Source organism: Periplaneta americana, chromosome 2 (assembly GCF_040183065.1).
Source record: "Periplaneta americana isolate PAMFEO1 chromosome 2, P.americana_PAMFEO1_priV1, whole genome shotgun sequence".
Classification (NCBI taxonomy): domain Eukaryota; kingdom Metazoa; phylum Arthropoda; class Insecta; order Blattodea; family Blattidae; genus Periplaneta; species Periplaneta americana.
This window is the reverse complement of record NC_091118.1, coordinates 20,505,475-20,526,240: the sequence shown is the minus strand read 5'-3', so window position 1 is coordinate 20,526,240 and position 20,766 is coordinate 20,505,475. Positions and strand designations below refer to the sequence as shown.

Below are 20,766 nucleotides of genomic sequence, written 5' to 3'. Positions count from 1 at the left end.
TCTACAATCCTTTTATAATGTGTAGCAATATAGACTGCAGTATCCAGCTATGTCCATCTCATTACAACGGGTTACGGCGCTAGAGGGGGCTCCTGGAGCCATTTCACTGAATTTAATAATCCGACTTGGTGCCTTAAAAATATTTATTTGACATTGGATATGAAACTGTTCACATCACTGTAGCAGGAGGAAACTTCTTTGGCTATTCGATGTAGCCCATGGGCTAGGATAACTTTCGGCTAAAGTAGCTGAAGTTCCTTATCTGCTTTTAACATGTAGCATTCGTGATGAAAAATAACTACATTATAATTTTTTACTTCGTCTGGCCATAAGAGGGGCATAGGCATTTGAAAAACTTTGATTGTATTTAAATGATCCACTTTCTCATGAATTTCAGAGGTTAATAAAGTTTTATTGGGTTTGTCTGGTGAAAGAATGCCCGTAACGACATTGCAACAAATCCTGCAGCGGCGTCTGTGCTTCCATAGATAGAAACCTGTATTTTACTATCTCCTACACTTAGTCGTATGCGAGATATAACATCATCATAGCATTTCGGTATATAGTAGATTATTTCCGTAAAGTTAATTGACTACGGAGTTCCATTTTCACGTATTTTCGCATAAAATTTTAAAGTGTGTATTTTAACGTTATTTGGGCTATTGGTATATTGACACATACCACCATTTTACATAAAACGTGAAAAATCTCTTTTTGTGTGGTACACATTGAATTGTAACTTACACGCGATTCTTATCCTCCTTCCTCAGTTAAACTGTCATCTGTGCTTTATGTTGTTTCGTGTTACAATGTTGTGTTACGAATTTACGTTTCGTACCTTTAATTTCTGTGCTACATAAATTTCATATTATGATAGTCACCCCACTTACTGCGAAATTTTATGTGCCTAATTTCTCCATCACCTTGTTTACTATTGATATATTTGATGATTCAGCCATTATAAATATTATACGTTACGTAAGATAGGTAATGTAGATAGCTCTGGAGGTCTGTCCACTACACAACGTAAATGTGTTCTGTTGCCCGAGTCGCATGCCTGTACGCAACCACTCCCCCACCCTTCATACTATTTACCTTCGACAAACATCGCGATATAGTTAACTTGATATCGTCCTGCAGTCCTACATGGCTCAGCTTTAGTTAGGTGGCACAAATTGGTACCGGAGAATATGATAAAATTCAATGTAATTAAGCTGTGTAGGAACAGGCTCTTAAAACTAGTGTTCAGCATCACCCCCATCAACAGGACGATACGAAGTTCACAGAGACAACGAGATCAGCTTACACTTGGCTGAAACCGACGGAGTTCAGGATCATGATGATGATGTGCACTCTTTCATTCCACACAATAAAGCGAATTCAAATTAATAAAGAGGCATTGATTTAATAATAATTTCACTCTTCAGATATTGAATTTGACACAGGCGTATCAGAACTGGCAGTTAAAATATGCTTCCTATAATATCTATTTGATTGATGACCATTTTAAGCATAGGCAATAATTTCAGGGCAGTATATCTCGCGATTGCGATGCGGTAGCACGCTGATCTTTGTACCAAACGAAAGATCTCGCCTAGATCTGTCCACTTAAGGCAAAGTATTCACATAAAACCCACAGCCATGTTCCCGACATAACAAAACTGTGATTTTTTAAAATTAAGATACAATTTTCAAGGTATTCTACAAGTCTGAGTTATGGAATACTGAAATTATATACCGTTTTGTTCTCACGTACACATTTCTATTGATATCCGATTTTACTGGACTGGAATAATCTTTTCACTGTTTCGTTCACAACAGTATCTGTCATCTTAAGGCCTACGTGCTGGGAGAATACGTGTAGTAAAATATGCTAGGAAAAGAAAAAAATAATAACACAAGAATTGATTTTAATCAGACTTAGTTCCATATTCCTTCCCACCGCCATGCCTTAAACTGTGATTTCACACTGTCTTAAAAACCTCATCAAGAAGTGAGTGTTATAGTACCTTCAACAGTGGTTCATATTCCTCAGAGAAGTGAGTGGAAACAGAGACATGCGTTCAAAATGTTCACCAAGACGCTAAAGTTGATGTAGCTTAGCATTATCATGTTACTTAATCACTACTCTGAAAACACAAGCATGCAAACAAGGCTTAAATGTTAGCTTTCCAACCTCACTTCATACGATCAGGCATATGCTCAATATAGAGGGCGATATTAACAACCGCAGCTCTAGCTGCAAGTCTAGTCAATGACCATTATAAATAAAATACTTGAGTGGAGACCTTCCAGTTTTACGAGCTTAGTGAAGTTATTTTTCATAGGCTTTTCCACTATTCAGAGGCTTGCCTCTTAATGCTCTTTCTTCTCAATGGAGGAGAGTACAATGAACCAGTTGTGATGTTTCTCCGACAGACAGCAGAACTGTCGCGCTTAAGCGACTAAATTAAATGAAAAACACTGACTGAAAGATAATTAATCCTGCGATTAACACTGTGGCAAGAGTCCAAAGTACCAAAACAGTGACAATGTGCGGGTGTGTATGTGTGGACAAGCAGAAATTGGTCGCAACTAGTGAACTCTGGGAGCCACAAGTAGCTCCACTTAACGTCGAACATGTTATGTACAATGTATGTACAGTGGTTGGTTGTACAAGTTGCGACCATTATACAGCAAGTCTAGAAAGACTGCTATCGTCTACGTCAATATGGAGCCACAAGTAGCTCCACTCAACGTCGAACATGTTATGTACAATGTATGTACAGTGGTTGGTTGTACAATTTGTGACCATTATACAGCAAGTCTAGAAAGACTGCTATCGTCTACGTCAATATGGAGCCACAAGTAGCTTCATTTAATCATAGCAGTTGGTAAAACGTCCTAACACAAGTCATTGAAAAACCCTACGCCCACAAGTGCTATGTGCTCAAACACACCATACAGCCCGCACATGTCAAAGGCTCCCTCAAGATAACACCGCACGGTCATAGTTGGCGTTATTTGGCGACTCGTGTTGTGGGACTTAGTTTTATGAAGTAGCTTACACTTAGTTAGTTGACTGCGAACAATTTGTCTGAACATAAAGTTTCTTTCTTTTCATGGTACCCCGGCGGCGCGGTGGGAGGAACCACTTCCCAACTGCAGGATCGCCGTGGAGGATGGAGGTAAAACTCCTCATGGGGATAAAGGGGGGGTGGGTACAGGGAGGGAAGGGGTGGGGTTGGGTGAGTAGGGGTGGAATGGGGTGGGTAGGGGTGGGATGGGGTGGTTTGGGGTAGTATGGGTTTGAGTTGGGTGGGTTTGGGGAGAATATCGCATTAGTTTTGTGAACAGTGCAAATTTTAATTTATTTTACATTGCCGGAGTTCAGTGAATGTGCTTTCCTAAATTCATTTATAAGGCCCAGAAAGTAACAAAACATTTTATTGACTCCCAATAGGGGTATGGGTTTCGTAACCCGAATGGGAAGTCCAACTGACTTAACACACTTCACAGTTCCGAATGGAAGCACAGAACTCCGGCAGCAACACAGAATAAAAGGGGATTTGTGTCTCAATTATCTAAAGGGATGTAAACTAAAAATCTTGACCTCACAACAGAGTGAAAATTATGAAATTAAATCGTAATGAAACAAATTCAAGTCAGTTATAGAGTCATACATAAATTTAGAGAATAACATACTACAGCATTATTCTCATAATAACTGTGATAGCAATAATGAAAGACACATTTATTTATATTGTCATCGTAAACAATTACCATTATTAAATATATAAATATATGCAGCACAGAGAATATTAAACAGTGCTAAGTGTGCACAACAGAGCTAAAAGTCCACATCGGACCGGAATAATAAGGGCCAGCACGACAATTGACTAAAAAGTAACAGAGTTGAATTCTCTCCGGGATAAGGAGAGATATCAACTGTCACAAATTGTCTAAGGGCTTCTAACCGTCCCGCCTCGTTTCGGATGGGTCTCCCCGGGGACTCTATATAGGCATATGCAGAACAAGGTGATAAAGTATGCCTCAATCTCTACCGACACAATACAGAAATCATGGAGCCCTACCTCTATGCCTTCTGTGAACACTACTTTTATTTCTAGAATCGCCAAATGTATGAGAAATAAAGATTATGAAATCGATATGCATATCAACAACTCTGGGCTTATAAAAATAATAAAAACGAATGTACTTATATATCGAAAATTTATATTTCCATGCATTTGTTTAAAAATAAACTGGCAGACCTATCAAAATTCCAAAATAACAGTGATTGCAGAAATGTAACCATCACCTATAAGTTTACATTCACGAAATCATATTAATTACGCTAAATAAAGAATATCTAAAACATAAAATATATGCAGTGCAAACTGCACACAACAGAGTCCAAATCGGACCTGACTAACAGCAGTTGGTAGGGCAACTGACTGGAAGGTGGCTGAGTTCAGTTCTACCGAGATGAGGAGAGGAACTATCTGTGGCACAAAATGCAGTATGGCTGCTATCCGTCGAGGTTTGTTTCGGGGGTTGCCGAGTTACCCAACAACTGAATAACTAGCACAAGATGATCAAAGTTCAATCTTCCTTTGCACAGTACACAAAGCATGGAGCCCTACTTCCTCTGTGCTTTCTGTAAAAAAGTACTTTTGGCCGTATATGGTCACCAGAAGTAGGCTAAGGAAATCTAAAACAAATAATACAAGCCATTGAGCAACTATATTACAAATTAGATTTCCTTGCATTCATGTTAATAATGAATCAGTATCAAAATTCCAAAATAACAGTGATTGCAAGAATGTGGCAATCACCTATCTTGTAGCCTACTTATCCTGAATTTTATCGCAAACAATCATATTCATTATATAAAGGTTGTTTAGCAGATAAAAATGAAATTGTATACAATGAAGCGAGTAAGTACAAACTGGAGTTGAATAATATCAGTTGGTAGGGCAACTGACTGCAATGTGACTGAGTTCAGTTCCCTCCCAGATGAGGAGGGAAACGAACTGTACCAAAAACTACGAAACGGCCATGTGCCGTTCAAATCTCATTTCAATAATTACCTGGTTTGTCTATCCAGGAACTGAATAAGCGGAGCGAGATGATACAAGTATTGGTCAATCTTGCTCCGCACGGTACAGAGAGCATGGAGCCCTACCTCTATGCTTTCTGTAGAACTGAGTCGCCAAAAGCAAGAAATAAAAGAGAAATGAAAATGCAAAATATACCTCAAAACTATGAGTAATTCCCATGTATTTACAAAAAAAAAAAAAAAAAAATACATGGGCATTAATGGATTGTTACAGTGGCATAAAATTAAAAAACAAAAATATGTAACCTTTTGCTAAACATTCTCTATACAAACGAAATCAATTCATAATGCCACTGTTTTAAAAAAATCGGAATTGTTCAGATTAACTGAACTGAATTATCACTCGCGACCACTTGAAAAAAAAATCACAGCCATTTTAAACAATCATAACACCATGTGAAAAAAAATACCATCTCCAAAAAGAAAATCACGTGAAAAAAAAAAATTCTAATTCCAAAAATTACATCACCATCATTTGAAAAAAAAATCACCTTCATGAAAGTTGGCATTACTTATCACGTGAAAAAACAATCAACCTTCCTCCAAGGGGAAAAAGATCCAATGCATCATTTCATCTTCAATAAAAATTTCAAAAACTCGAAAAAAAAAAAAACTCATTACAATATCTGAAATCAATGATACAGTCATCAACTATCAATCTTAATTACATCTTTGCTCATAAATGAAACCCAAAAATATTCTTCAAACAAATCTTTCTTTTACTTCAGCATGCAACATTAACTCAACATGTCATTTCTTCTCATATGAGAAGCAGAACTCCTTCCAAATAATTAATAAAAAAAAATCAAGATCCCACAAGTAATATCATCCAGGAAACATTAATAAATTACCAATACAGAAGAGCTCCAGATAAAGCAAAACATTATCTTTAATAACGTATTCTTCAATGAACAAAAAAATAGAACTAAGAAGAAATTATATTATCTTTTGTCAACAAGGAAAACATTACTGTTTACAAAGAATTAATGCAACTGTGAAACAAAACATCTTATTCCAAGGAAATTTTACTCTACTAACTAGGAACACAAAAATACATTCTACCAAGAAGAAATGCAACAAGAAGCACTTGATAAACAATGAAGACGAAAGAATTTCTAAAATTGGAAATTACTGAAGCAAATAAAATGAAGTAGAAGCTGAAATATCTCTACATTGTATCAACTTAAGAAGAAATAAAATTGTTATAAAGAACATTACGTAACCGGACTTCAGCAGTCATCAGTAACCTACGACTGCAGCGAGGTGCTGAATCATCAGACTTCAGCCATAATCTACTTATAAAATGGCAGCGAGGTGCTGAATCATCAGACTTCAGCCATAATCTACTTATACAACTGCAGCGAGGTGCTGAATAATCAGACTTCAGCCATAATCTACTTATACAACTGCAGCGAGGTGCTGAATCATCAGACTTCAGCCATAATCTACTTAAACAATTGCAGTGAGGTGCTGAATCATCAGACTTCAGCCATAATCAACTTATAAAATGGCAGCGAGGTGGTGAATCATCAGACTTCAGCCATAATCTACTTATACAATTGAAGCGAGGTGCTGAATCATCAAACTTCAGCCATAATCAACTTATAAAATGACAGCGAGGTGCTGAATCATCAGACTTTAGCCATAATCTACTTCTACAACTGCAGCGAGGTGCTGAGTCATTAAACTTCAGCCATAATCAACTTATAAAATGGCAGCGAGGTCCTGAATCATCAGACTTCAGCCATAATCTACTTCTACAACTGCAGCGAGGTGCTGAGTCATTAAACTTCAGCCATAATCAACTTATAAAATGGCAGCGAGGTGCTGAATCATCAGATTTCAGCCATAATTTACTTCTACAACTGCAGTGAGGTGCTGAGTCATTAAACTACAGCCATAATCAACTTATAAAATGGCAGCGAGGTGCTGAATCATCAGACTTCAGCCATAATCTACTTCTACAACTGCAGCGAGGTGCTGTGTCATTAAACTTCAGCCATAATCAACTTACAAAATGGCAGTGAGGTGCTGAATCATCAGACTTCAGCCGTAATCAACTTATAAAATGGCAGCGAGGTGCTGAATTATCAGACTTCAGCCATAATCAACTTATAAATGGCAGCGAGGTGCTGAATCATCAGACTTCAGCCATAATCTACTTCTACAACTGCAGCGAGGTGCTGTGTCATTAAACTTCAGCCATAATCAACTCATAAAATGGCAGTGAGGTGCTGAATCATCAGACTTCAGCTGTAATCAACTTATACTTACAACTGCAGCGAGGTTTAGAAGTTCAGCTGTCGAAGTTCGTGATACGAACTGACAAAGGGATAAAGGTATCTACCCAATTATACACTTTTATGTCTGATTTAGCTTAGGATATATTATATAATGTGTTTTGTTGTGCCATTTTCATTTTAATATGGGTGTTCGTTTAGAGAGTGGTTGGATATAATCATAGGTGAGGGGAATGAAACCTACAAAGTAGGACTTGTTTTAGGTACAAAGCATGTACGGTCAGAAGACATGTGCATTTGATTTTAGAGAACATAATGATAATATAACATCTGTATGCATAATATTACTCAATAAATCCGTCTATCTATCTATTCAACTGCAGCGAGGTGCTGAGTCATCAGAATTCGGCCATAATCTACTTCTACAACTGCAGCGAGGTGCTGAGTCATCAGAATTCGGCCATAATCTACTTCTACAACTGCAACGAGGTGCTGAGTCATCAGAATTCGGCCATAATCTACTTCTACAATTGCAGTGAGGTGCTGAGTCATCAGAATTCGGCCATAATCTACTTCTACAACTGCAACGAGGTGTTGAATCATCAGAATTCGGTCATAATCTACTTCTACAACTGCAGCGAGGTGCTGAGTCATCATACGTCAGCCACTAACAACATCCGGAGGTCAGAGAGAGATGCTGAATCATCAAACAATAGCCACAATCTACGTTCATTGTACTTCTTTCTCAAATATGTAAAAATTAGCTAAATGATTGTTTTATATTCTGACCATCAGTTGTCTTGTCAGATCCATTTGGATGTCAGTATAATAAATATTGATTGCTACTATGTCTATTTTCATTCTTTGTAGGTGTTTTGTAAAACTTCATTCTCTATATTGTAGGCTACGTTAAGCTGCTGTACAATATAATAATAATAATAATAATAATAATAATAATAATAATAATAATAATAATGGCTTTATTTAACCTGGCAGAGTTAAGGCCGTAAGGCCTTCTCTTACACTCAACCAGGATTAAAACTTGCTTACACAGTTGAACATAAAACTGGAGCGGAATTAAGTAATTACATACTGATACAATTTAGGTACATAATGAGATCAAAAGAGGTAGTTACATAAAATTTATCTCATAAAATAAAAATAAACATAGTGGAATACATATTAATGTTGTTAGAATCAAATATGAATCACCTAAAAACAGAAGCCGATAATTCAATTAAAAAAATGTACACAGTAAAAATAAAAATAAACACATTAGTATTAGATTACAATTAAGTAGGATTGACATAATTAAACCAGAAACCGACAATTGAATGAAATGTACACACACAGAAAATAGATTAATAATAAAAAAAACAACACAGTGGGATACATATTGGCGATAAGTGATAAATAAACACGATTCAGATAATAAAAATAAGAAACAAAAAAAATAAATAAATAAATACAGTGGAACACATTCCATTAAATATTTGCAACGCGTTAGGTTTGGCAACTCATCATAAGATATTTTTATAATTTGCATTTAAAGGACTTTTACGGACCTAGTTATGGTCATCTTTCTAACTACGTGGATTATATGCAAAATAGTAATTCTAAGTCATGACTTGAAGATCACCTTCTGATCGGTATGTAAAGAGTAAGGCCTATACATATCAAGTTGGCAATATATTTGAAAGTATATCTTTGAACATAATAGATGTAATGGAATTCCATATTTACTTAGGTATTTACTTATGGCTTTTAAGGAACCCGGAGGTTCATTGCTGCCCTCACATAAGCCCGCCATCAGTCCCTATCCTGAGAAAGATTAATCCAGTCTCTATCATCATATCCCACCTCCCTCAAATCCATTTTAATATTATTCAACCATCTACGACTCAGCCTTCCCAATTCTGCAGGTGTTATATGCTCTCCTCATCCCAAACGCCTGGATTTGTTTCTAATTATGTAAGGTGAAGAACACAACACGTGCAGTTCTGCACTGTGTAACTTTCTCCATTCTCCTGTAACTTCATCCCTCTTAGCCCCAAATATTTTCCTAAATACCGCATTCTCGAACACCCTTAACCTATGTTCCTCTCTCAAAGTGAGAGTCCAAGTTTCACAACCATACAGAACAACTGGTAATATAACTGGTTTATAAAGTGTAACTTTCAGATTTTTCGAGAGCAAATTGAATGATGAAAGCTTCTCAACCAAATAACAGGCATTTCCCATATTTATTCTGCGTTTAATTTCCTCTCGAGTGTCATTTATATCTGTTATTGTTCATTCAAGGTACAAATGATAGCAGGATTTTGCATGCTTCAGGTATCGAAAACTGCATCAGTCCACTGGAAAAAAACTTCACTGTAGCCGTAGACATGTAACTTTGTGAGTGCAATAGATGAACAGTAGACGTTAACATAAGAATGAAATTAAGTGAGTTATGTTGGAAGTATTTGATTTGTGTTTAACCATTTATAATGGCCTATACTTTACGAATAATAAATTGTTATAGTAGTATTAACTGCATTTATGTGTGAACTAGAATATTATATACCCTACATCCTACCCAGCATGTAGGTAATTAAGTATGGACCCTTCGTGTCGGTATCATTGATGTAGCCGGACTGATTTCAATGACCTTCAAGCCAGCTAGAGCGTGAGATTCTGCTTTCTCCCTAGAGTTGGCACTGACATCACACCAGTTAGCAGTCGACACAGCGGAAATATAACACATACAATTAATACATCTAGGTACATTATGGACTCAAATAAAATAAACTGGATCCATAAAATAATAAATCCGTCATTAACTGTAATATCTAGACTCCAGAGTTGCTTTATAATGAGAGTTGAGACATTGACTCCAACAACAACTAAAATATGTAATGATTTGATAGCACTGAAAATGGAAAAACAAAACTCTTGAGAAGTAAAACCATATACCTAAATTATATTATATACAGATATTAAATGAATTCGATACTTAATTTTATAATGTATTATATTATTTTATAATATAATTTATTATATCTGAAATATAAAAAAAATTATTATTACAACTAGTTTGCCACTGAGAAATAAGGAAAAGCTGTTAACTTGCATTTATTTGAAGCAAAGCGTTACTGGATTATGCAATAAGGTAGGCGATGTTTGGATCCTGTGTCTCAACTCTATACTCAATTATTATCTTAGCGTATGCTCGATTACACTAACCTCTAGCGCTTGAAAGTGGAACTAAATGCTGGCGCACAGAGAAACTAAACACAGGAAAATTCGCTCAGTGTCCATTCTTTATAATTCCTATTCGCTGTCCTACCTGTAAGAAATTTTTTATTTTCCCGCCAAAAAAGATAAGCCTTTTATAGTGATTAATGTCAGATGTGCAGAGCAAATGCATCCATTTACCTTCTAAGTGCTGTTTATATAGGCTACACTAGAGAACTCTGGCAGACAAACTATACACTACCAGATACTTCATGAATTTATTCCAAGTCCTAATGTTTAATGGATTCAGAAATAATAAATGCATCCATTGAACATCAGGACTTTTTGGCAGGAAAATTTTTTCAAACAGAAAGGAATCTGAATAATTTCGAGGGAAAAATCAACTTTACAGGGACTTATACCTGAAAGCTTGATATGCATAATACACGTCACTGTACATTAACAGAAAACCACAATTTAAGTCACACAGAGTTATTGTGCACTCAATGTTGGTTGCTTGACGGTTGTCAGCCCACTTTGAGGTCTGTGGATATAGAGGGAAAAATTTGATCGGGTGTCTGGTAGAGTTCCCGGGTAGCTCAGTTGGGAGAGCGATGGTACATTTAACCAAAGGTCCTGGGTTCGATGCCCGGCCTCAGAACGATTTTTCCCCTCGAAATTATTCAAATCAACTTTACAGGGCGCTATACCTGAAAGCTTGATTTGCGTGAAAAGGAATCTCTTTGGGAAAGGTGGCAGTTCCAGGAGAAAAAACAGAACATAATACACATATTCTTTAATTAGCAATTCATGTTACAAAATCTCCAGATTACAAAGATATACATAAACTATAATCTCACTAGCAGTTTGCTAAAATATTCACCATCCCATATTCCTGTAACAGAATTTAATACATTAAAATAGCTATCTTCTATCCAATTTATATACATTAATATTTCTACATTATGAAACATTTTCATAAACTGTGTTGCAGTCTTCATTTCATGATTTCACACACTGTTAAATCACTAAAGATAGCTACACACAAAATGACAAATCATTGCCTAGATATTTTGGTTTGAACAGTTTATCAGTTGAAGTTAATTTTTCTAATCGATAAATTCGTGTTGAAAGAGACAACAGCCGATCAGTTGAAGCTTGTTGATCATTGAGAATAGCAGTGCATGCTGCAAGTTTTAGCAATGTCTCATGGAAACCAAAGCACATATCGCAAGAATTTGGAAGCATTCATTCAAAGCCACAGAAATGAACCTTGTCTCTAAATATCACGACTGCAACCAAAAAAAGGCTGCCTAAAAGCTGACTGAAAAATATGAACCCATTGATCCTAATGGCAACTTGATTAATCTTACAACTACAGTAGAACTTGGTTATAACGACATCCAAGGGACCTTAAAAATTATGTTGTTATAAACAAGTGTCATAGTAACCGAGATTCACATTATCAGTCTAGTGAGATGGAAAATGAAAAATAACAAAATTTAATTAGGTTTATTTTAGATGTATTCACTTTTAAGCCTACCATAAACATAATAAAATACATGTACAATTATAAATACAGTATTCTGTATTAAAACAGTTTGTTCAGAATTCACGAAACTACTTTAGTCTACTTTGGAGTGAAGTAATCAGTCATTTTACTCTGTTGTCTCATACTTGCTCAATACACACTTCCTAAATTACGTTCTATGTTCGTTATTTCAGTTGCAATTTCACTGCTCCCTCCCCTAGCTTCGTCCATTTTGTTTAAATGCAACAACAATTCTATCCTTGCTTCCAAATCGTTTGGACTGTGAAATTAACTAGGCAAAACTAACGACACACGTCAGGTTTATTAATTCCATTCTCAATTTGAGGAATCATTTTAACTTTTTCTTCCAACGTTATTAACTTTTCTTTTAGTGGCCATACTGCGTTAAAATGCGTGCACTTAGTGAAAACTTCCTGTCGAAACTGACTGCATGCAGGTACAGTCAATATCGCATCAATTCGGGCGGGTTACAATGGGGTGGGAAGTCTACCTGCATTCCAGAGGTGTATGACAGAGGAGGACAGTAAAAATTTGCCACGTTGCCAGATTTCAATAAAATATTTTGGTTCTTAGAAAATCTTATTCCAAACAGAGGTTGAAAATGACGTTATATGCAAGGTAGACGCATATATGTTTGTCGTATTAAGCAAGGTAGAAAAGCTTATGTCTTATAGGGAATTAGTTGGGACCACAGAATATTTGACGTTATAGGCGAGGTGTAGCACAAGACGAGGTCGCTATAACCAAGTTCTACTGTACTTGCAAGGAATTAAACATGAACAATCTAAAAAATTGCGAGCAGAAACTGAAGACATACAGGCCTGTATTCTACATTTGTGGTACTTTCGTCTATTGCATTACTTATATGAACAAGATCTCCTAGCTAGTTCCAATGGACCCATCGACCAACAGCAGTTGTGGTCCTCCAGAAATTCTGAGGGTTGTGTGTGAATGAAGTAGCCACCAAAACGTTAAAATATGGTGTTCACTTAAATCGGCTACAACTTGCCATTGGCAACAGGCCATGATTGTTTGGCCAAACACCTGCATCGAATTGGAATATATCAGTCCCCTAACTGCCCATTGTGCAACTCAAACCAACAAATGGATTCGGAACACCTCAAAATCTGTGCTTCAGTGGCTGACCATGATAATATCTTTGAAAAATATTGGAGTGCAAGACGTCAAATGACTTTACTGTCAAACGCCTGGCATTAGAAAACAACAACTTCTACATCTACTGTCCATTACTCAGGAGAAGACGAGGGGCAAGAATGTGACCTTCTTGACTATCGCTGTTGATTATTATAAACATCGCTCAGATAAGCATCCCAGTAGCCAGGTTATTACTCGTGCAGGAAACATGAGTAACAATGCGTATGGAAATTAAAGCTAAGTTGAACAGAAGGAGACCTAATATTTTTGCTTACTGCAATACAAATATTGACGTGTTGTCATACATTATCTGATCACATCCCTTCCCCCTCAGTCCGCTCTCGTCTTCTCCTGAGTCACCGACAGTAACATGAGAGAGATAGAATTTTATTAGACCCAAAACTGCAAGTATGTCATCTGTCGACATGTTGCTCAAGCAAATGTGTGTCAAGAACTGATGACCGATGCAGATATCTATGCTGTGTAATGGAGCATTCGATATCACCACTCAGCAGATTGTTACATTTTATCATTATGTGTGTAGCTACCTTAACACAAAAGAAACAAAGTGTATGGAGTAAAATATCGACAATACAGATCAAGCCTACTCTACACAAGAACTGAGGCGTTCCCTAGAATAACAACTTAATGTATGTTACATAATTTCTCCATTTCCAGCATATTATATTGAATTCTTAATAACACATCTCCCTTCTGACAATATTATTTCTCTCCAACAAACATAGCACACTCTACAAACATTTGAAGGATCCAGGGGAAAAACAAGTTAAGCCACATTTTCCAAATTTTTCAGGACAGCATTTACAGACTTGCAGAATAACAGTTTCTTCCCGTGTAAGCCTTTCCTTAATACACTTATAATGTGGAAATAAGCGATTTTCTCTCCTGTATGATTAGGGGCTCTTGAAGATCTCAACTTTAACTGTCAGATTCAATTAAAATATACTTTCTTATGGCTTTCTTCTCATAAAGACAAAAGTTCTTCAAAACATACAAAAGAAACCTAATGATTTACAAATGTTCCACAACATTCCCAGACACATACAAACTTCCTTAGCAAGAGCCAGGACAGGCCATGTTATCACTAAGAAGTATCTTCACTGCTTTAATCTTGTTGACTCTAGTAGTTGTTGCTGGTGCAACAATAACAAAGAAGATTTGGAACATATCCTTTTAAACTGGCCTGTCAGAAACTTCCATAGAACTAATCTAAAATCTGTAATCCCTGTAACCTTGGACAATTCTCTCCAATATAAACTGAATACACCTCATCTTTGGAATGTGGCTGCTGAAATATACAACCAGCATCGTGCTTTTTACCCATCATTTGTAAGAAGAGGAAACATAGTGGAACACGTGTTGTCAGCAAATAGCTGGATACACTACGAAGATAGAATTAAAATATACAAATTACTAGATTTGGACTAAACATGTTTTTGCCTGGACCCTTCATTTGAATGTGTAATGTTGTTAACAAGATCTAAAATGTCTGATGCTCTGTATCTCAAATTCAAGATTTTGTAATTGAGCTCTTGTTCCAAAGAATGCCTCGACTGAAAAAAAGAACAGCTTAAGATTACACTAAAAGACAAACCAAACACTATAAATGAAATCCCCCCACCCCGGGAATAAGGGACTAAGTACATTGCGAAGCCATGCATCATACACCCTTATTCCAGGGGGGAAGGGGGTATTCAAATGTATCAGAAAATTGACTTCCTCTGGAGGAGAAAGTCACTTGCATCTAATTTGTCATACTGCTCATGAGAACAATATACTTAAAACTTTTTCTATACTATACCATTTGATACGCCAGCAGAATTAATACAAGAGGGTGGAAGTGCATTATATAGCGAAATTTATAAACTTGTACTTGCTATTTGGGAAAAGGAAATTGTACCAGATCAATGGAAGGAGTCCATAATTGTACCTATTTTTAAAAAGGGGGACAAAACCAACTGTGGTAACTTTCGAGGAATATCACTTTTGTTGACGTCGTACAAAATTTTGTCCAATATTCTTTTGAGGAGATTAACTCCGTACGTAGATGAAATTATTGGGGATCATCAGTGCGGTTTTCGGCATAATAGATCGACTATTGATCAGATTTTTTGTATTCGGCAGATAATGGAGAAAAAATGGGAGTATACGGGTACAGTACATCAGTTATTCATAGATTTCAAAAAGGCATATGACTCGGTTAAGAGGGAAGTATTATATGATATTCTTAATGAATTTGGTATTCCCAAGAAACTAGTTCGATTAATTAAAATGTGTCTCAGTGAAACATACAGCAGAGTCCGTATAGGTCAGTTTCTATCTGATCCTTTTCCAATTCACTGCGGGCTAAAGCAGGGAGATGCACTATCACCTTTACTTTTTAACTTCGCTTTAGAATATGCCATCAGGAAAGTTCAGGATAACAGGCAGGGTTTGGAATTGAACGGGCTACATCAGCTTCTTGTCTATGCGGATGACGTGAATATGTTAGGAGAAAATACACAAACGGTTAGGGAAAACACGGAAATTTTACTTGAAGCAAGTAAAGCGATCGGTTTGGAAGTAAATCCCGAAAAGACAAAGTATATGATTATGTCTCGTGACGGGAATATTGTACGAAATGGAAATATAAATATTGGAGATTTATCCTTCGAAGAGGTGGAAAAATTCAAATATCTTGGAGCAACAGTAACAAATATAAATGACACTCGGGAGGAAATTAAACGCAGAATAAATATGGGAAATGCGTGTTATTATTCGGTTGAGAAGCTCTTATCATCCAGTCTGCTGTCCAAAAATCTGAAAGTTAGAATTTATAAAACAGTTATATTACCGGTTCTTCTATATGGCTGTGAAACTTGGACTCTCACTCTGAGAGAGGAACATAGGTTCAGGGTGTTTGAGAATAAGGTGCTTAGGAAAATATTTGGGGCTAAGCGGGATGAAGTTACAGGAGAATGGAGAAAGTTACACAACACAGAACTGCACGCATTGTATTCTTCACCTGACATAATTAGGAACTTGAAATCCAGACGTTTGAGATGGGCAGGGCATGTAGCACGTATGGGCGAATCCAGAAATGCATATAGAGTGTTAGTTGGGAGACCGGAGGGAAAAAGACCTTTAGGGAGGCCGAGACGTAGATGGGAGGATAATATTAAAATGGATTTGAGGGAGGTGGGATATGATGATAGAGACTGGATTAATCTTGCACAGGATAGGGACCGATGGCGGGCTTATGTGAGGGCGGCAATGAACCTTCGGGTTCCTTAAAAGCCATTTGTAAGTAAGTAAGTAAGTATACCATTTGATACGAGTATTCTAAACTACAGAGACAGTTACACTGGTGACAAAGTCTATAGGAAGGCTGTTGTGTTATAAGTCTTCTCCATTTCCATTGCACTGCAACTACATTAACAGCATATTATCACAGTCTAGTATATACAGTTACGAAGCTTGCGTTGTAAGGGTGCTAGGAACAATAGACTGTGACGGTACTATTTCGCATTGTCTGTAATGAGGCGATAATAGCGATCCTAGTGGTTAGCAACTATCTACGGATGCATATTTACTACGTATTGAGCTTCGTGACTGCATATACTAGACTGTGATATTATCTCATCATTTCAGGGTAAAATTCATAGATAGAGGACTTACTCAAGACTTATGGCCAGTTTCATCAACTTCTGTTACAAGTAACTACAGTGAAATGCCACTATTACGAATTTTTCGGAATAACAAAATGATTTTTTAGTCCCAGCTATTTTGCTATTAATTTACATCTTAAAAATGGTCAGTTTAATGAACACATAACAAACTATTCAGTTTAACGTAATAATAAATCCCGCTACAAAAGAAAAGTTATTTTAACGAAATTAGGCCTAACAGGCAGTTAAAAGTTACTTAAAATAAATTCGAAATAAAATAAAATAAACGAGTTATCGCTAGGCATGGGCCACTCTTGGTTTCTGAGAGTTTTCTGAATGCACTTTCACAGATGCGATTGTTGTGGTTTGAATTTATATTTAAATGAAACGGTTTAATAAAATCGAAATTTTGAAGACAATTTGTTCCTAAACGTTGAGGGAAGAAGTACAGAAGCAGGTATGGCAGAAAAAAAAAAGACAAGAAAGCAGTTTTTGCTAGATGAGATGGGAAAAGTCATTGAAGAAGTAGACAGAGGAGAGAAGAAAAGTGAAGTCGCAAGAAAATATGGCATAAATGCATCGACACTTTCAACGTTTCTCAAAGACAGAGTAAATATTGAGAAAGTATTGAGTCTGACACCATTGGACCTCAAAGAAAGAAGTCAAACTGTTAAAATAACACATGAAGGATACACGGGAAAAACGAACAATGTCACATTTCCATTAACACGTTGACTGCCACTTGATGCGTATATACGTCCATATACGTGCTGTGAGACGTATATATGCTTCAAGCGGCAGTCAACATGTTAAAGGGGAGATAGCGATCTATTTCAGTATATTATTGATGTTTCTACGTGACATGAAGGAAATGTTTAGGCCTAATGAACATCTAAAACGGAAAATACCCATAATACTTATCACTTTCATCACTGGATTCTCTGCGTATGTGTATACTAAAACAAAATACCGAAAAGACAAAATGCAGAAGTATAACATAAATGAGACTACAACTTTCCGCCATAAAACCAGATTGCAGGCTTAAAAAGCAAATACATTCGTCCCACTGAACACAATTATTGAGATACTAGCTCTCACTTGTCTGTTAACTATTAAATACTAATAAAATATTACAAGGATTCCAGAGTTACACTTTAGATTAAAAGGGGTTTCGCGGTGGAAAAACGTTTGAGGGACACTGCCATAGAGGAAAGAGTTTACGGATGTGTACACATGACAAACGTGATCGCCATTAGGTCGATAATCTCAAGTAGAGACTGTAGTCTACAACGGTATTAGTGTTTAGTTACAGGAATTGATGAGTAGGACATAATTTGTTTCGTGAGGGGACAACCTATACATTCGCTTGTCCATGGCTGATCTTGCTCCATAGCTGACGAAAGCAATCCTGAAGAGGCCGATGTGTTGAACGTAGGGTAGTAGGCACATGCGGTACCCAGGACCTCCCACTCACCCGCTCTGCGTCTCGCCCCGCAAAGAAACAGCTCAGGAAGTGAGGCACGGGCAGTACAAGGAAAACAAGTGCAACACAAGAAGGGAAAGACGAGAACAAGGGGAAGATAAGGAGAACAAGGCAAATATATGGGTATCCCACATTAAAGTACACTATTGTGATTTATCTTGTCTATTCAAAACTATCCACTTTTCTGTAATCTCATTTACTTTATCTAATTCAATAAATGGTGCTATTCTGTTTAAAATCAAAGTATGTAATACAGTGGACTCTCCTAAGTTCGACTGAACAGAATTATTGAAATTTCAGTCCAATAAGGGTAGTGGGTGTGGCAGGTGAAATGAATACAAATTCTTATTGGTTATCCATCAACGAATACAGTACTGTACTTGCATTTCCTGCCCGGCCCGAGACTTGTGTATGTGCTTCTACTACCACAGTGGGTCCCGACAGTTCCATCTCACAAACAGCACAATTCTCAAATAGAAAAAAAAAGAGTCCATTAATTTAAAATCAATGATTAAATATGGATGTCCTAATCAATAAAATATTCTGTTTTCCTTTAACAAAAGTATCACTAAAAGACACAGAACAAATTCCCATTTCTTAGTACCTGTATAGGGGCGTGTCTAATTCTCCTACGTAGAATGTCGGGACTTGTTTTCTGTCGAACTTAAGAGCTTCCACTGTACTTTATTATGCTTACCGGTACCTGTACCTACCTCAAACTAACTATGTTAATCAATTTACTCTATTTCATTGTAATAGTGTATAGGCTATTCTTATCTTAAATTCACGACGTCCTTGTTGAAATGTTTTGCTTCTTCATATCACTCATCAGTCTTGAATAAAGCCGTGGTCCTTCCCTGGTCCACGGACAATCTAGAAAGAAATTGTAACAAAATGTAATCTCAATGTCAGGTGAAATGTACATTCTTTATTTTAAAATTCCTGCTTTTACTTCTTCATCATATGCAGTAAGAAGATAAAGCATCATGATGCCGAAAAAATCCATATCGAGATTGCTCCAGAAATACAAATCCTGACATCGAACAAGTCACAATCCTGTGGATTCGGGTTCGATCCCAGCATACCCCCGATTTATAACTAGTGTTGTGTGGTCCAATGGTCCAGATAACACAGTGGTCTTCTCCGGGAGCTCCAGTACCTACCCCTGTGGCATCCCAACAAACCTCCATAATCAGCTCATATCGTCGCAGGTGTAGCATAGACCAGCCTCTTACGGCGCACCCTTGGCAACAACTCTGTCAGTAAATTGGTCTACACAACTGTCTTTATATGGGTGAATGACGAATAGTCGCCAGAGATCGAACCTGGGTCCACAGGATTGTAAGTCCAGCGCTCTAGCCACTAAACTACTTTATCAGCAAATTACTAATTGTAAACCACGTCCACCACTGTGGAGTAATGGTTAGCACAGCTAAATACTATCTAGGTAGATGAAGATCTGGTGATTTCGGGGTGAATGTAGAGTATCCAATGCCCACTGAACGAATATTTCACTTTTATCACTGCCAATGTTTCGCTATAAACGTACATGCAAGGTAGGCTATAACAAAAACCTAAACTAACCAAACCTAACCTGTCAAAGAAGCAACAAGTTATACTAAATATGTGTAAAATTGGCCTATGTCTCTATAGTGGGCGGGACATAAGTAACATTGACCAAAGTATGAAACGAAAGTATTTGTGACTACAAACTATAACCACTTCTTGAACACACATATACCTTAAAAACGCTAATGAAACGTAATGAAATTGGGCGTGCCGAAAATGTTGTGCCTTCTTCAAAGAAGATTTCTTGGAGAATAACCTGAAATATTACAGCCAGGGTGGTTTCTTGGGTAAGTTCCACATAATTAAATTCAATTTTACCTGGTTCTTTTACATTAATTTATTGCTAATTTATATTTATTTCTGTACCTTAAACACAACAAATCAACACACACTGCACCAGTCCGCCATGCTGTAATCATTTCGAACAAGTCGATTATTATCGAAATCGATTAACCACCTCGTCATTTACGAGAGTCTCGTGACAGATGACTGTAACATTCCGTGATGGCGGATGATTCAAATCGATACTCTATAATAGTTTGCTTTTAATTTTCTAGTAAAAATATTAAACTTATGACGCAACTTTCTTATTACGCGATTTAAGTATTTCAAAATAACTTAGTTCATTCACTACCCTGTAAATGACTATTAATATACTACTACTGCTGCTGCTGCTGCTGCTACTACTGTTACTCCTATTGTACTACTACTACTACTACTACTACTACTTCGTTTGTTAATTAGACTAATTAATTCATTTACTTATCTTTTGTATATTTATT

The 20,766-nt window shown here is 36.8% G+C and overlaps 1 long non-coding RNA gene across 1 annotated transcript; it reads right to left on the bottom strand.

The window, feature by feature from the left end:
- Nucleotides 1–14,844: 14,844 nt before the first annotated feature.
- LOC138715575 (uncharacterized) lies at nucleotides 14,845–20,407 on the bottom strand. Its single transcript, XR_011336475.1, has 3 exons — nucleotides 20,351–20,407; nucleotides 20,157–20,240; nucleotides 14,845–19,288 (listed from the first exon to the last, which is right to left on the bottom strand). It is a non-coding gene; the product is annotated as an uncharacterized lncRNA (long non-coding RNA).
- Between the last annotated feature and the right edge of the window lie 359 nt (nucleotides 20,408–20,766).